Source organism: Cnephaeus nilssonii (assembly GCF_951640355.1).
Source record: "Cnephaeus nilssonii genome assembly, chromosome: 18".
NCBI classification, from domain to species: Eukaryota; Metazoa; Chordata; class Mammalia; order Chiroptera; family Vespertilionidae; genus Cnephaeus; species Cnephaeus nilssonii.
Window position 1 is genome coordinate 25,757,574 of NC_137089.1, and position 12,662 is coordinate 25,770,235.

Below are 12,662 nucleotides of genomic sequence, written 5' to 3' on the forward strand. Positions count from 1 at the left end.
GACAGGGCAGTGGAGAGTGGGGAGGGGATGTCTGACCCCTGGGAGCCGGGGGCGGCGTGGGGGGGGGGGGAGCCCTCAGACTGCAGAACAAGGCTCTTCTGTCTCTGCTGGGCTCTGAGGTTTTCAGGCCCCTTCCCGCCAGCGGGCGGCCTCCTGGCAGCGGAGACCGGCGGTGGGAAGGCTGGGCGCACGCTGGGAGCCGCTAGGGCTCCTCCGCCCTGACAGTCCCATTCAGCCAAGATTTGGGCACAGCCTAGGTTCATCCCAGACACTTTATCGCTCTCATCCTAACCCTTTCTTCTGCGGTTTCTAAGAGATCCAATGTCAAGACCTCTCATTTATGCACCACATTGTCTCAGAACATGGGGAGTTTTTTAATCATTAATCCCCCAGGTTGCATAGACCACTTGCAAGGAACGTCTCTGACTTTTGGTCCTAAAGGGCAAGTTCTGCTCTTCACCAAGTTCAAGGATAAAAGGTGAGGAATCAGGAAAAGGGGCAGTTATGGCCAACAGGGATCAGAGCTTCTGCCCCTTTAAATGGGCATGGTTCCACTTAGGATTTCAAAGTGGGTCCCTAGACGAATAAGAAAATATTTAGAGGAAAAGAATGTCAGCCTTCTGCTATGATTGTGGAGTTTAGAAAGACAGAAGATTGTACTCATCTTTATCTCTCCAATGTCAGAACATAACACCATGCTGTGTTGCTGTGTTGTTTATTTTAATATATATTTTTATTGATTACAGAGAGGAAGGGAGAGGGAGAGAGAGATAGAAACATCCACCATGAGAGAGAATCATTGATCGGCTGCCTCCTGTACACCCACACTAGGGATCAAGCCCGAAACCCAGATATGTGCCCTAATAATCGAACCCAGGACCTCCTGGTTCATAGGTTGACGCTCAATCACTGAGGCACTGGGGCCAGGTGCATGTTTTGTGGGTTTGTTTGTTTGTTTGTTTTATGTGAATTAGTGAGTAAATGAAGGTCAATAAATAAGTGAGGACAGAGTTGTCAGACTCCAGACTTGTCCCTCAACTTTTGAACTTCAGTTTTGACATCTACAACCTGCCCTACTAACACTTAGACTTAAAGTGAGAGTTGAGTAACTTCAAATGTGAGTGGTGAAACATTATATAAATGGCAGTATTATTGTTTTTATTAGGATAATGTTTGTCTAGGCTATCATTTGAAGACATTTTTTCTTGAAATATATCATCGATGTAAGAAACATTCAAACATGTAGATAATTTTTATGAGTGTATTTGAGCCAAACTGACCACAATGGCTAGAGAGCAGAGTCTCAATGGTTTGAAAAAAGTGCTCCAGAGAATGGCAGTATTGCAGCTTATTTTATACATTAGAATCAAAGGACGAGATGTAAGGAGGTTACATGAACGCCATGGGAGGTAGGTTAAGGGAGAGAGAGAAAGCGAAGCAGGGAAATCTCTAGGGTTGGATGGAAAGTAAAACAGAGACACATACTTCTTTTACATTTTGTGGATACAAGATAGTAAAGATTTACAGCACTCAGAGATGGTAAACAGGGGACAAAGTAACAATAAGAACTTCTGTGGTCTGCTCTGATGATTGTGCTCTGAAGGGTCTGGAAAGTCAGTTTATTCTGGCATTTCAAAGGTACTAGTATGTTATCTAAGATGCAAAAGACAATAGACAGGCTCACTTAAGTAAAGATTGACCTTTGTCAAGGAAGCTAAGGCCTATCCCTAGGACCCACTTTTGGTTAGGAAGTTTTAAGTTCAGGCCATCCTCTGTGGTTACTTTCAGTCTCTGAGTTTTTAAGGCCCACCATGCAGGCCTCCCCTGAGCAGGTCAAGTTTAGCATGTGGCCCCCTTTTTATCTATAATATAATGCTATTACATAGGAGTCAAACTTGGAGAAAACTGATCAAGGATTGAATCTTGCAATATTAACCCCAGAAAAGTTTCATGTGACTCTAAGCCTCAGTTTTCTCATCTATTAGATAAAAATAATACTGATATTATAGAAATGTGGGAGGGAACAAATGAAAACATTTATAAAGAAAGTTAATCATTAATTGTGAGAATTAAGTAAACTAATGCATGTATGGTAACTTAGCACAGTGACTGGCCCATAGGACATATTTACTAAATTATAGCTACAATTATCTAGGGCAGCTATTTTCAGCCTGTGTGCCACAAGAATTTTTCAAACAATGCAACACCTGAGAATTTAGTCAGGGGCACTGACCTCTTTCCCCTTAGATTGTCAAATAAAAACATGACAACAGCCAACACAACAATAGCCATCCAGTGTGAATGAATCAAAATTATACCTAGTGTTTCCTTCAGCTCAACAAAAAATATATTTTTTGGTGTGCTGCAGAATTTTAGTAATTACTTTATGTGTGCCATGAGATAGAAAAGGTTGAACATCACTGGTCCAGGGGAGTACCTAAGAAACTGATCTGGAGCCAGCCACATAGATTTGAATCCTAGCTCTACTACTTCCTAGCTCTATGACCTCAGGCAAGTTTTATGTAACCCATTTGCCTTTATGTTTAGTTTATTTATGTTTATTTATTAATATAATAAATATTATAAGGATTATTATGAAGATTAAATCAGATAAAATACATAAAGGACTTAAAATATGTCTACCACATAGTGGGTGCTCATTAATTATTAGCTGTTATTTTTCTTATCTTTGGGACATTTATATGAGCACAAGGTGAAGTCTAGATTCTCAGCTCCTCAGGGCAGGAATGAAGCTCTTAGCTCAGCCTTCTGGCTCTCTGTAATTACTTGATAAATGCTAATATTAACATTGGTGGTTGTTGTGTGTGTGTGTGTGTGTGTGTGTGTGTGCGGGTAATTAGCTGTAATTTTGGGAAAAGTTGGGACACCATTTATCTAGAGTCACAAAATAGACTGTGTATTGACTCTGTATTTCAGGGCCTAACTGTAGGCAGTTTATTAATCACCCACTGACAGGAAACAGACACTATGAGTTATCATCATTTCATTTCCTGGAGCAATCTGGCCATCCCCCTGGGTCTTCCCATGTGACCCACTACTGTGTGCTGCAGCCCCTGAACACTCTGAAGCTAGAGTTCATCTTAAGCTTGAATGGGAATGGACTCAGGGACTCCAGACTGAATCCACAGGGGGTGAGGGGGGACGTATGAACACTAACTTGGCAGACTGCATTCATCTTCCTATGACAGATCCCTCATTGGCAGAGGTCATCAGTGACATTAAACAGTGTCTCATCCATTTAACTCTATGTTTCTGGGCACCAGCTATGTGTGATGCTGACTTTCCAGGTGATACCTCATCAGATAATCCTCATCTTCTCTTCCCTGAATTCTTCTGAGTCAGTCCTCTCACCGAACTCATATCTCTGATTGAACTTGCCTCCATTCCAGCCACTCTTAAGGCTTAAAGGTGCCTGACAATTGGGAACTCCCACAAGAAAGCACCTGATCTCTACAGCACAGCAGAAACACACCTGATACAGAAGGGCATTTGTAACCATCATCATCATGGAAACTCAGGACAGGAATTAATTTACTAGTAGGTCATGTGGGGGCAAGGTGTGGGCTCTGAATGGCTGATCAGATATCTAGAACATCTGACACCTAAGCTCCCTCACCTGAAAAATTGGAAATATAAATCCTGAGGTTATGAGTGTGAAAGGGTTATTAACTTGAAGAACAAGAGCATATTCCTTGTTATTACACTGCTATTAAAATGAAGCATTTCCTGATTCCATAGAAGGCACAGAAGGAAAAGAGGAGAAATGTCATGCACCTAGCCTATTGATTTTCATTTATTAGATTAATGTTTGTCAGTTTCTTCATTAACAAACACAATTTTAACTGTATTAATAGTCTAGACAAAAACTATTTGACTTTTAAGGTGTGATAGACTATGTACAAATATGGTTGTGTACTTGCTTTAAAAAAGTAATGTACAGTAAGGCAAGGTTGCATGGCTGAAGCACTTCCTGGTTGAGTAAGTCACCAGCTGCTGAAGGATCTGTTGAAAGTGTCAGACCAGAGGGTCAGTTGGTGCTGGTTCCGGGTCCCCACACAATGTTTGTGTGACTCAAGCATGGTCACCCATCCACTACAATAAACCTTTCATTGGCAACTGACATTAATCAAACAGTCACACAGATTTGTAATTATAAACAGGACTGTGAGCTACTGGGAAAGAAATAGATTACAGTAAGAGTACCTGACCCAGTGTGATTTTAAACCAGACCTCTGTACAATGAGTGTGCTAACTAGTGGTGAGAAGATAGTGTAGGAAGCACTGGAGAGCGATATGCTTATTTTAGCTTTTGTGGGGTAGAAATTCTCTAATCTCCACCCTGCCAACAGCTAAAGTCATAGGTTCAAACATGGACATTCAAGAGAAAGCCTTCTGAAACTAAGTATCACAACATAAATTGAAAAGTATTTTTATTAGCTTAACTAGGTTTTTTTTAAAATTAATGCCTGCATATGGTTAAAAAAATAAAATAGCATTTACATATATACTGTGGAGGGTCAATGTTCATTTCATATCAGACCTCCACTGCCCCTCTACAAAAGCCACTACTGCTAATGATTCTTGTCTGATCTTTTATGTCATAAACAAACAGGTGCTTTTGCACAGATATCCTGTTATTTCATGCAAAAAGCAGCATACTTGTGTCTGAGATCTTCAAAAGAGAGAACTTAATGTATGGAATTGGTTACTCAGGTTATAGAATTCCCGAGAAGTCAAACAGAGGATGGGGAGGCAACCAAGAACTAAGTAACAGCATAAAGCTATTACCTCCACTGGCAAAGGAATGAGTTAGGGGCCTGGCTCACCTGGAGGAAGCTGGAACCACAGTGGCTTTGTCCAGTGGGATCTGAGCTCTGAACAGAGTTACTTTTAAAAACATTGCCCCTCAAATCTCCTGCCGGAGCTTTCCAGTGGCCAAACACAGACAGGAGCCAGCAGACATGGGAACCTGGTAATGTGGCATGGGCATGCATTCATGGGCTCTCCTACGATACAAGGGATGGTTTTATAGGGGCAAACAGACTACACATATATAGAAATGTCTCATTCTTTTTCACTGTAGCACCATATTCTAGTCTAGTGTCTGAATGTGCCATAATTATTCTAGTACTCTACCTATGGATAATTTAATTGCTTACAGTATTTTTTTCTGTTACAAACAATACGGCAATGAGCATCCTTATGCATACATTTTTGTACACTTATGTAAGTGGACTCTTTTAGGATAAATTTTTGAAATGACATTGGGACAAAAGCACATGTAATTTGCATTTTGATAGTTTTTGTCAAATCATCTCCCAAATTCCTTATTAATATCCTTAATATTGAGCTTACCACTTTTGGAGGGATAGTGACTTATGTCCTGTCACCCATATCACGTGGCATTGGAAAAAGCACTGCATTTTTTAAGTGGGAAGTCTGGTTCTTCAAATTGAGGTCTATAAAGAGAGCCTCTTAGCAACTGCTGTCAGCCCAAGAGAAGTGGAGGGTGGGAAGATGCCTCAGTCAGCTGGGGCTGCCACATCAAAATGCCATTGTCTGGATGGCTTAAACAGCAGACAATTCTTTTCTCACAGTTTTAGAGGCTGCAAGTCTGAGGTCAGGGTGCCAGCTCCTGGCAAGTCCTCTCTTTCTGGCTTGTGGGTGGACACATCTCACCGTGTAGAATTTTCTCTCTCTTCCTCTTGTAAGGCAACCCAATCCTGTCAAATTAGAACTCCATCATATGACCTCATTAAACCTTAATTACCTCCTAACAGCCTTATCTCTAGACACAGTCCCATTAGGAATTAGGATTTTAGTATATGCATTGGGAGGACAGGACACAATGGAATCCATAGTAATATAGTTCTACTCTCCTCTTTCAGGCTCATAATCTCATGCTTAATTTTTAAGGGAATGAAGGCTTTTGAATACTTGCTACATAATGCTCAGTAAATGTTATCTACACTAATAAAAGAGTAAGATGCAAATTTACCGTACCTTTGTGATGCCCACCAGCCAGTCAGGAGTGAGTATGCAAATTAACCCAACAAAGATGGCAGGTTAATTTACATATGCAGCCGCTCCGGGCCTCTGGGCAGCATGGGAAGGCTGAAAGGTGGCTCTGGTCGGAGCGAAGGCAGTGCTGGCAGCCAGGGGAAGGAAGGCCCATTCTTGCACGAATCTTCGTGCATCGGGCCTCTAGTGTACATATAACTGTAATAATCACTCTTTTTCTCTTCCTCAAATTTCCTTTCTCCTTTTCTGAATTCCTCAATCTGATAAAATAGCCTCCGTAGTTCAAGCAGTTGTGATTTATGCTACATAACTTTCTAAAACGCATCACCCATTTACAGATTCTGGCTTCTCTGGCTGTAGGAGGTTGGCAAGCTACAAGCAGGGAGGAAATCTTTGTCATTCTTTGATGAAGTCTTTTAATGGAAGAGTTCTATTACATTACATAGCATAGTATACCCTGCCCACTTGAGCAGAGGAAAACACAGGTCAAGCCTTTCTGCACATGCTACACACATCACAATTTTCTCTTTGAAATTTGTGTCAAGGACTGAGCCAAATTCATGATACTTCTGGGTAGGAATTATTGGGGAAAGGAACAAAAATCTCAACAGACTATTATAAAGTTTCTGTTGTTCTCTGCATCCAGAGGAAGAGACATCTCTCCTTGCCTATAAACACTTTGACCTTGTCTGCCAGTCACCCCAGTCACTTCAACTGGGGTTTCCTGAAACTCAGATACCCATAAAATGTCTACTCAGTCCCAAGAAATTGGTTCCTTAATTAAACAGGGATGCAATCCCAAACAACCGCTCACCTGGAGGCTTCTGAAGTTTATATCAGAAGAGTGTTAAAGAGTACTACCTGCCCACTCAGAGTTCCTCTTCAAAAATCCTTCAGGCAATTTGTTCATCTCTAGTGTCAATTCAAAGATTCTCCTCCACTCCCAACCCCCATACAATTTGCACCTGGCTGATGAAAATATGATAGCTAAGAACCCTTAGAACTATTCTCTTAATAATCAATTAGGTGCTTCTATCTGGGAAACTCCCTCCTTTAACTAAAACAAACAGAAACAAAGGTTTTGATGAGATAGATAGTTTTCATGAGAGAGAATTGCTTTCTGAAACAATAGGCTGAGCTTAAAAGAGTTTTTTCAGGTTAATATTAAGCTAAAGAGTGGAGTGAAGTTATTTAATACTCAACTGAAGGGACACCATTAACAAAACCAGGGAAGAAAATCTGTTGGAGCATAACAACTGATAGCATAGAAATACAAATAATCATAGACACTACTACAGACAACTATATGCCAACAAACTGGACAACCTGGATGAAAGGAGAAAATTCATAGAAGCATACCAAGACTGAATCAGGAAGAAAAAGAAACTTTGAACAGACCAATTACTAGTAAGGAGTTTGAAATAGTAATAAAAAATCTTTCAACAAATACAAGCCCAGGAGCAGATAGAATCATAGGTGAATTCTACCAAACACTTAAAGAAGAATATATTTATACCAATACATCTAAAACTCTTCCAAAAAATTGAAAGGAATACTCCCAAATTAATTTTACAAGGCCAGCATTACCCCAATGCTGAAGTCAGACAGGGATACTTATAAATCAAGTGGGATTTGTCCCTGGAATGCAAAGATGATTCAACATCTATAAATCTATAAATGCAATACACCACATTAACAAAATAAAGGATAAAAAATGTGATCATTTCAAGAGATGCAGAAAAAGAATTTGACAAAAATTCAACATCATAATATCATAATAAATCAGGTATTGAAAGGCCATATATGACAAGCCACAGCTAACATCATACTCACTGATCCTAAAAATAAAAGGTAAAGAATTGGCTACATTCTGTATTCTGAAGAGGCTGTAGAGCAGGGGTCCTCAAACTTTTTAAACAGGGGGCCAGTTCACTGTCCCTCAGACCATTGGAGGGCCGGACTATAGTTTAAAAAAAACTATGAACAAATTCCTATGCACACTGCACATATCTTATTTTGAAGTAAAAAAACAAAACGGCAAAAACACCCGCGTGTGGCCCATGGGCCGTAGTTTGAGGACGCCTGCTGTAGAGGATGTTAAAATACTTTAGCCCGATATTTCTCTACTTTTTTTTTCTGTATTACCCTCACAGAAGAAAATTTTAAGTTAATTTAAGGTAAGAAATTAAATATTGGGTGTAAGATTTTTTTCATGTAGGGTTTTGTTTTGGGGGACTATGAATAAACTCTTATAAAAGCTCAGACTCTTTTTCACCCTCCCTCTCCCAAAACAAATTTTGCCCACTTGCAGGACATATCACTCCTATTAAGATTGTATGCTTTGGCCAATCTCATGCCTTGAATACACACATTTCACCAATGAGAGCCCATTTTACCATAATTATGCTAAGTAACAAAGTCTCTAGTGTTGGGAGAGGAGCAGGGTTGGATCCCTGGAATATGGACCTTCAGGTGAAATGCTAATTCTCCTTCTGGGAAAAAGGGAATCCTGGCTAACGCAACTCTCTACCTGTAGAGTATAAATTAACCTGACTAATGTGTGTGTAAGAAAATGCTTTGCTAAAATATTAAAATAAATTACAGACATAATAGCAGGAATCCAGAGCCAGGAAGTGAACAGAGAAAAGGAGCTGTGTGCAGGGGAATAGCCTAGACTTCAGAGAAAGGATGAGAGAAAGGATGGGGTTTGGCTCTGGAGGAATATAAACAGTGTGCAAAGCAGCCCAAGTTCTGTCACTACAGTTCCCCCTTGGGTACATGTAATGGCCTTTGAAGGTTCATATTTCTGTGGGCGCCACATGCAGTCAGTGAGCATTGGACTGGTGAGAGCAATGGAACTTGAGAATAGTCAAGGTCACATTTTGGGTCGTGGTAGGAAGGACATTGTCTGTGCTTTGATTTCTTCTCTCAAAAGATGCATTGTTTCTGCCGGGAAGAGTTCCCATAGAGGCAAAGCACACTTGCACTTCTAACCCAGACCAGTTGGAAGGGTTTTGCACAATAAGACCAAAGGCTGGACCTAGAAATGATGATTTAGTGGCTCTAACTCCAGTCGGTGTCTAGCAGGATCACTTTCCTGGCATGAGAAAGACTCATGGCTGGGGCTTTCAAGTTCATGAAAGCGGCAGGTCTTCTGCCCAGAAAACTGTACGTAGGTACACATAAATTTTGCATTCAATTTCAGAAGGTTCATGGCCTATGACTCCAGAAGAGACATTGACTTGAAATATGATGAAACTTTTTGCTGCTCTGTTTTAAAGAGATGTTTGTACCTCGGTTAATAATAATATTGGTTTATCATCATTTGCCATATTTCAATATTTATATTTCCTGGCTTCTGGTCCAGGATACTGATCCTGAATTTTCTAAAATGCATTTATATAAATGGGGATTGTTTTCTCCTAACTAGTGCACCATTATACTCACCACGTCTATAAATGGCCTCGCCCTTTGAGACTGTGTATTCTCACAACAGCTCAAATCTCCGGGTGGGCAGCTGATTCTGCCTGGCAGGTGTGGGATGTGTGATTGAGTCATTCTAGAGTCTCAAAGAGATATTTGTTACAGGGAGCAACAAACACTGGCTGATTCAGTGGCACCTTGGGCTCTGAACTACCTGGTACTTACCACAATTTACATTGGAAGGAAGCTCTGATGTGGAGGAGATGAAAGGAACACAAAAGCAGAAGTCCCAAGGGCAGGCACAGTAGGAAGTGTGGAAGGGGGGTTTTCCTGGGGCCTTTTCTTTTTAAAGATAAGGCTTAGGTAACACAGGATGAAGATCTGGCAGTTTAGTAGCAACTGTGGTCAAGTCATTTGAGTGAAGACAATGGAGCCGGGTGTTGCTCTGGCTCTGAGGCAGGACTGCTTACATTTGAATCCTTGCTGCCTTGCTCTGTATCCTGTCATTTCTCCGTGTCTCAGTTTCTCCTTCTAATATTGTTCACTTCTTAGATTGTTCCCAGTATTAAATGGGAAAATATAGGCAAGGCACTTAGAGCAACACTCTCCACAAACATCAGCGCCTATCTGCAATCAAATTCACTGATGCGTTCCTTTAGAATGATTGTACCCTGTGCCGTGTGGACACGGCTGTCTAGGCCATTGAATGGAGAAATTTTATAGTTTCAAAGAATGTTCATGCTACAGTAACTGCCTATTTAAAAGTATAAACCAGATACTCAAAGCAGAAAATCTCCCCGCAACCATGGCAGTCACATCAGCTGGAACCTCAGTGTCAGGAGTGCCTGCAGTGTCTTCAGCCCTGTGCTAAGCACCGTGGAAATGTCACTGGGCCAGTTCAGAGGCCGGGGGCTGGTCCTGCCCTGCAAGGTCTGGGACCTGCAGGCTTTTGACTCCTGCAGGAAAGAATTCAAAGGTGGAGTGAGAAGGAAAGCAAGTGTTACTCCAGCAGAGAAGAAGAGGCCAGGATATGGGTGCAGCCACTGCCTGCTGGGAAAGGAACAAAAGTAGACATCTGAGTGGAGGCAGGGGAACTCACAAGTGAGCTGAGTGAATGGTCAGTCAGTTCTTGGGATTTTATGTGTTTTCAGGGGTGGGTTGTTTTTAAGCTTTGTGGAGCCAAATTATGACTCCACCTTCTGGTTGGGAAGGGTTTTGTTCCTAATATGGTCCATTAGATCCCTTCATTTCCCCTTCTACTTGTGGTGTCTGTTTTCCCTATACTGATGGTATACTGAGCTTTGTTTGGGATTGTTCTCTGGTCAATATTTCCTCCATCTTGGATTGGTCTGGTTTGAGCAGTCCTTGTTGTTGTTGATTTCCGCCTGCACTCAGGGGTTTCCTGCCATAAACCTGCTCCTTTTGGTCATGCGCATACATGGAGGTGAGGCTTTAGTGAGAGGACCTAGCAGCTCATCTGCTCTTGTTGTCAGGTTCTACTTCCTCACTCACTTGTCCGGATTTTTCCCTAACTCAGTCTTTCTATCCTGACTCAGAAACCTACCAAAGGTGGATGTCCATGTGTTTGTCTTCCTTGCCTTCTGAGAGGTTATCATCTGATTTCTTAATCAGAGCTTGGCCTATACCATTACACAAAAAGTTACAAAGCAGAAGTGGTGCAGGAGATCAGAGGCGTAATGATGCAAGTATGGTATGAAGTCTTCAGGCATTTATGGGGTCAGAAGGATACATTTGAAATGGGGTTCGTGAGGGATAGCATCTGGAAAGGCTCCTGAAAGGCAGGTGCTTTGAAAAATTGGCAGGCTTTTGAGAGGCAGATATGAGAAGGAAATGGATTCCTGGCAGGAAAATCAAGGCTATTGAAGGCCCAGAGGACTGTGGATGTGGGGTGTGTGTTGGTGATGGTGGTGCGGGAAGCATGGGTGCTTTGAAATGGTCCCAACAGAAGGAAGGTGAGCAGCACCGCTGAGAGGATCTTGTCATTGGTGCTAGGGCTGCAGAAAAGGAAGGAGCTGAAGGAAAAGTGTGGATGCTTTTGAATGCCAGGTGCTACTGTTGTTTAATGGACAGTGGAGCTTAAAAGGTTTTTGAATTGATCAGAACTATGCTTAAGGCACCATGGGTAAACCGCTTTGTTCTTGTTAAGTACTTTTTCATACTTTATTTTGTCCTTAGGGAAAGGGAGTGTGATACAGAAAGAAGCCATTATTTGCCTCATTTTTGCCTCATATATGCCTAGCCATGTCATACACATTGCAATTAAAGCAGAAGATCAAGAGATTGTCCTGTTGACACCCAGAGAAGGATTGGGAGGAAGGGGATGGGGCAAGATGGGATCCGCTATGGACTACTGTGCAAAGCTAATGGTTTGGAAACAGAACCTGCTTTTCATCCAAGCTGGATCCAAAGCTTAAATAAGAATGATGTCTCATTCATAAAATGTATCTATATTGTCATGATACCTTTAATACATATCTGAAATACATATTATTTTGTAATTTAAGCCCTAAGACAAAATCCAACATCTGTACAGTGCTTTTAAATCTCCAAGTTATCATTTGATTATTTAATCATTTGACCTCCCCAATAACCAACAGGTAGATAGGTTAAAGTATTATTGATATTTCTATTAAGACAAAACCAGCATTCAGAGAGGACCAGTGACCAGTCTAAGGTGGCACCGTTAACAAGAGGTGAACTCGAAATTAAATAACATAACTCTAGATTCTTTCAAAACTTCCATAGTCCATCATATTTTGCTAGCTGTTTCTGCTTACCTCAATCCAAGCCATTATCTAGCATCTGACAGTAAGCTTCTATAGACTAAAGGGTTCTTTCTACTGTTACTAGAATTTTTCGTGGCCTGATATTTGAGGACTCTGTGTGGGTGCCAAGATGGAAGACTACAAGTGACTCAGCCAATACAGGGGCCGGCCCCCTCTTCATGGTGCAGACACTAGTCAACAGCATCAAGTGGCTTGGCTATGAAACAGGTTGCAGTTTGTTGATTTTTTTGGCCTGCTTTCCTCTCCTCTCATCTTCTACTCCCTCTATTCCCAGGCCAGAGTCGCAGGGAGAGTCTAACACTAGAGCTCTATCTTTTTTGGATGGCTACCTATCTGAGTCAAAGTGTCATTAGCTTTGGTGCCCACTGGAGGGAGGGGGGAGAAGGGAGA

At 41.4% G+C, this 12,662-nt stretch overlaps 1 protein-coding gene across 7 annotated transcripts in view; it reads left to right on the top strand.

The window, feature by feature from the left end:
- Positions 1 to 12,662, top strand: part of COLEC10 (collectin subfamily member 10) — a 379,304-nt gene that overhangs the window by 241,815 nt on the left and 124,827 nt on the right. The gene's annotated exons all lie outside the window — the stretch shown is intronic.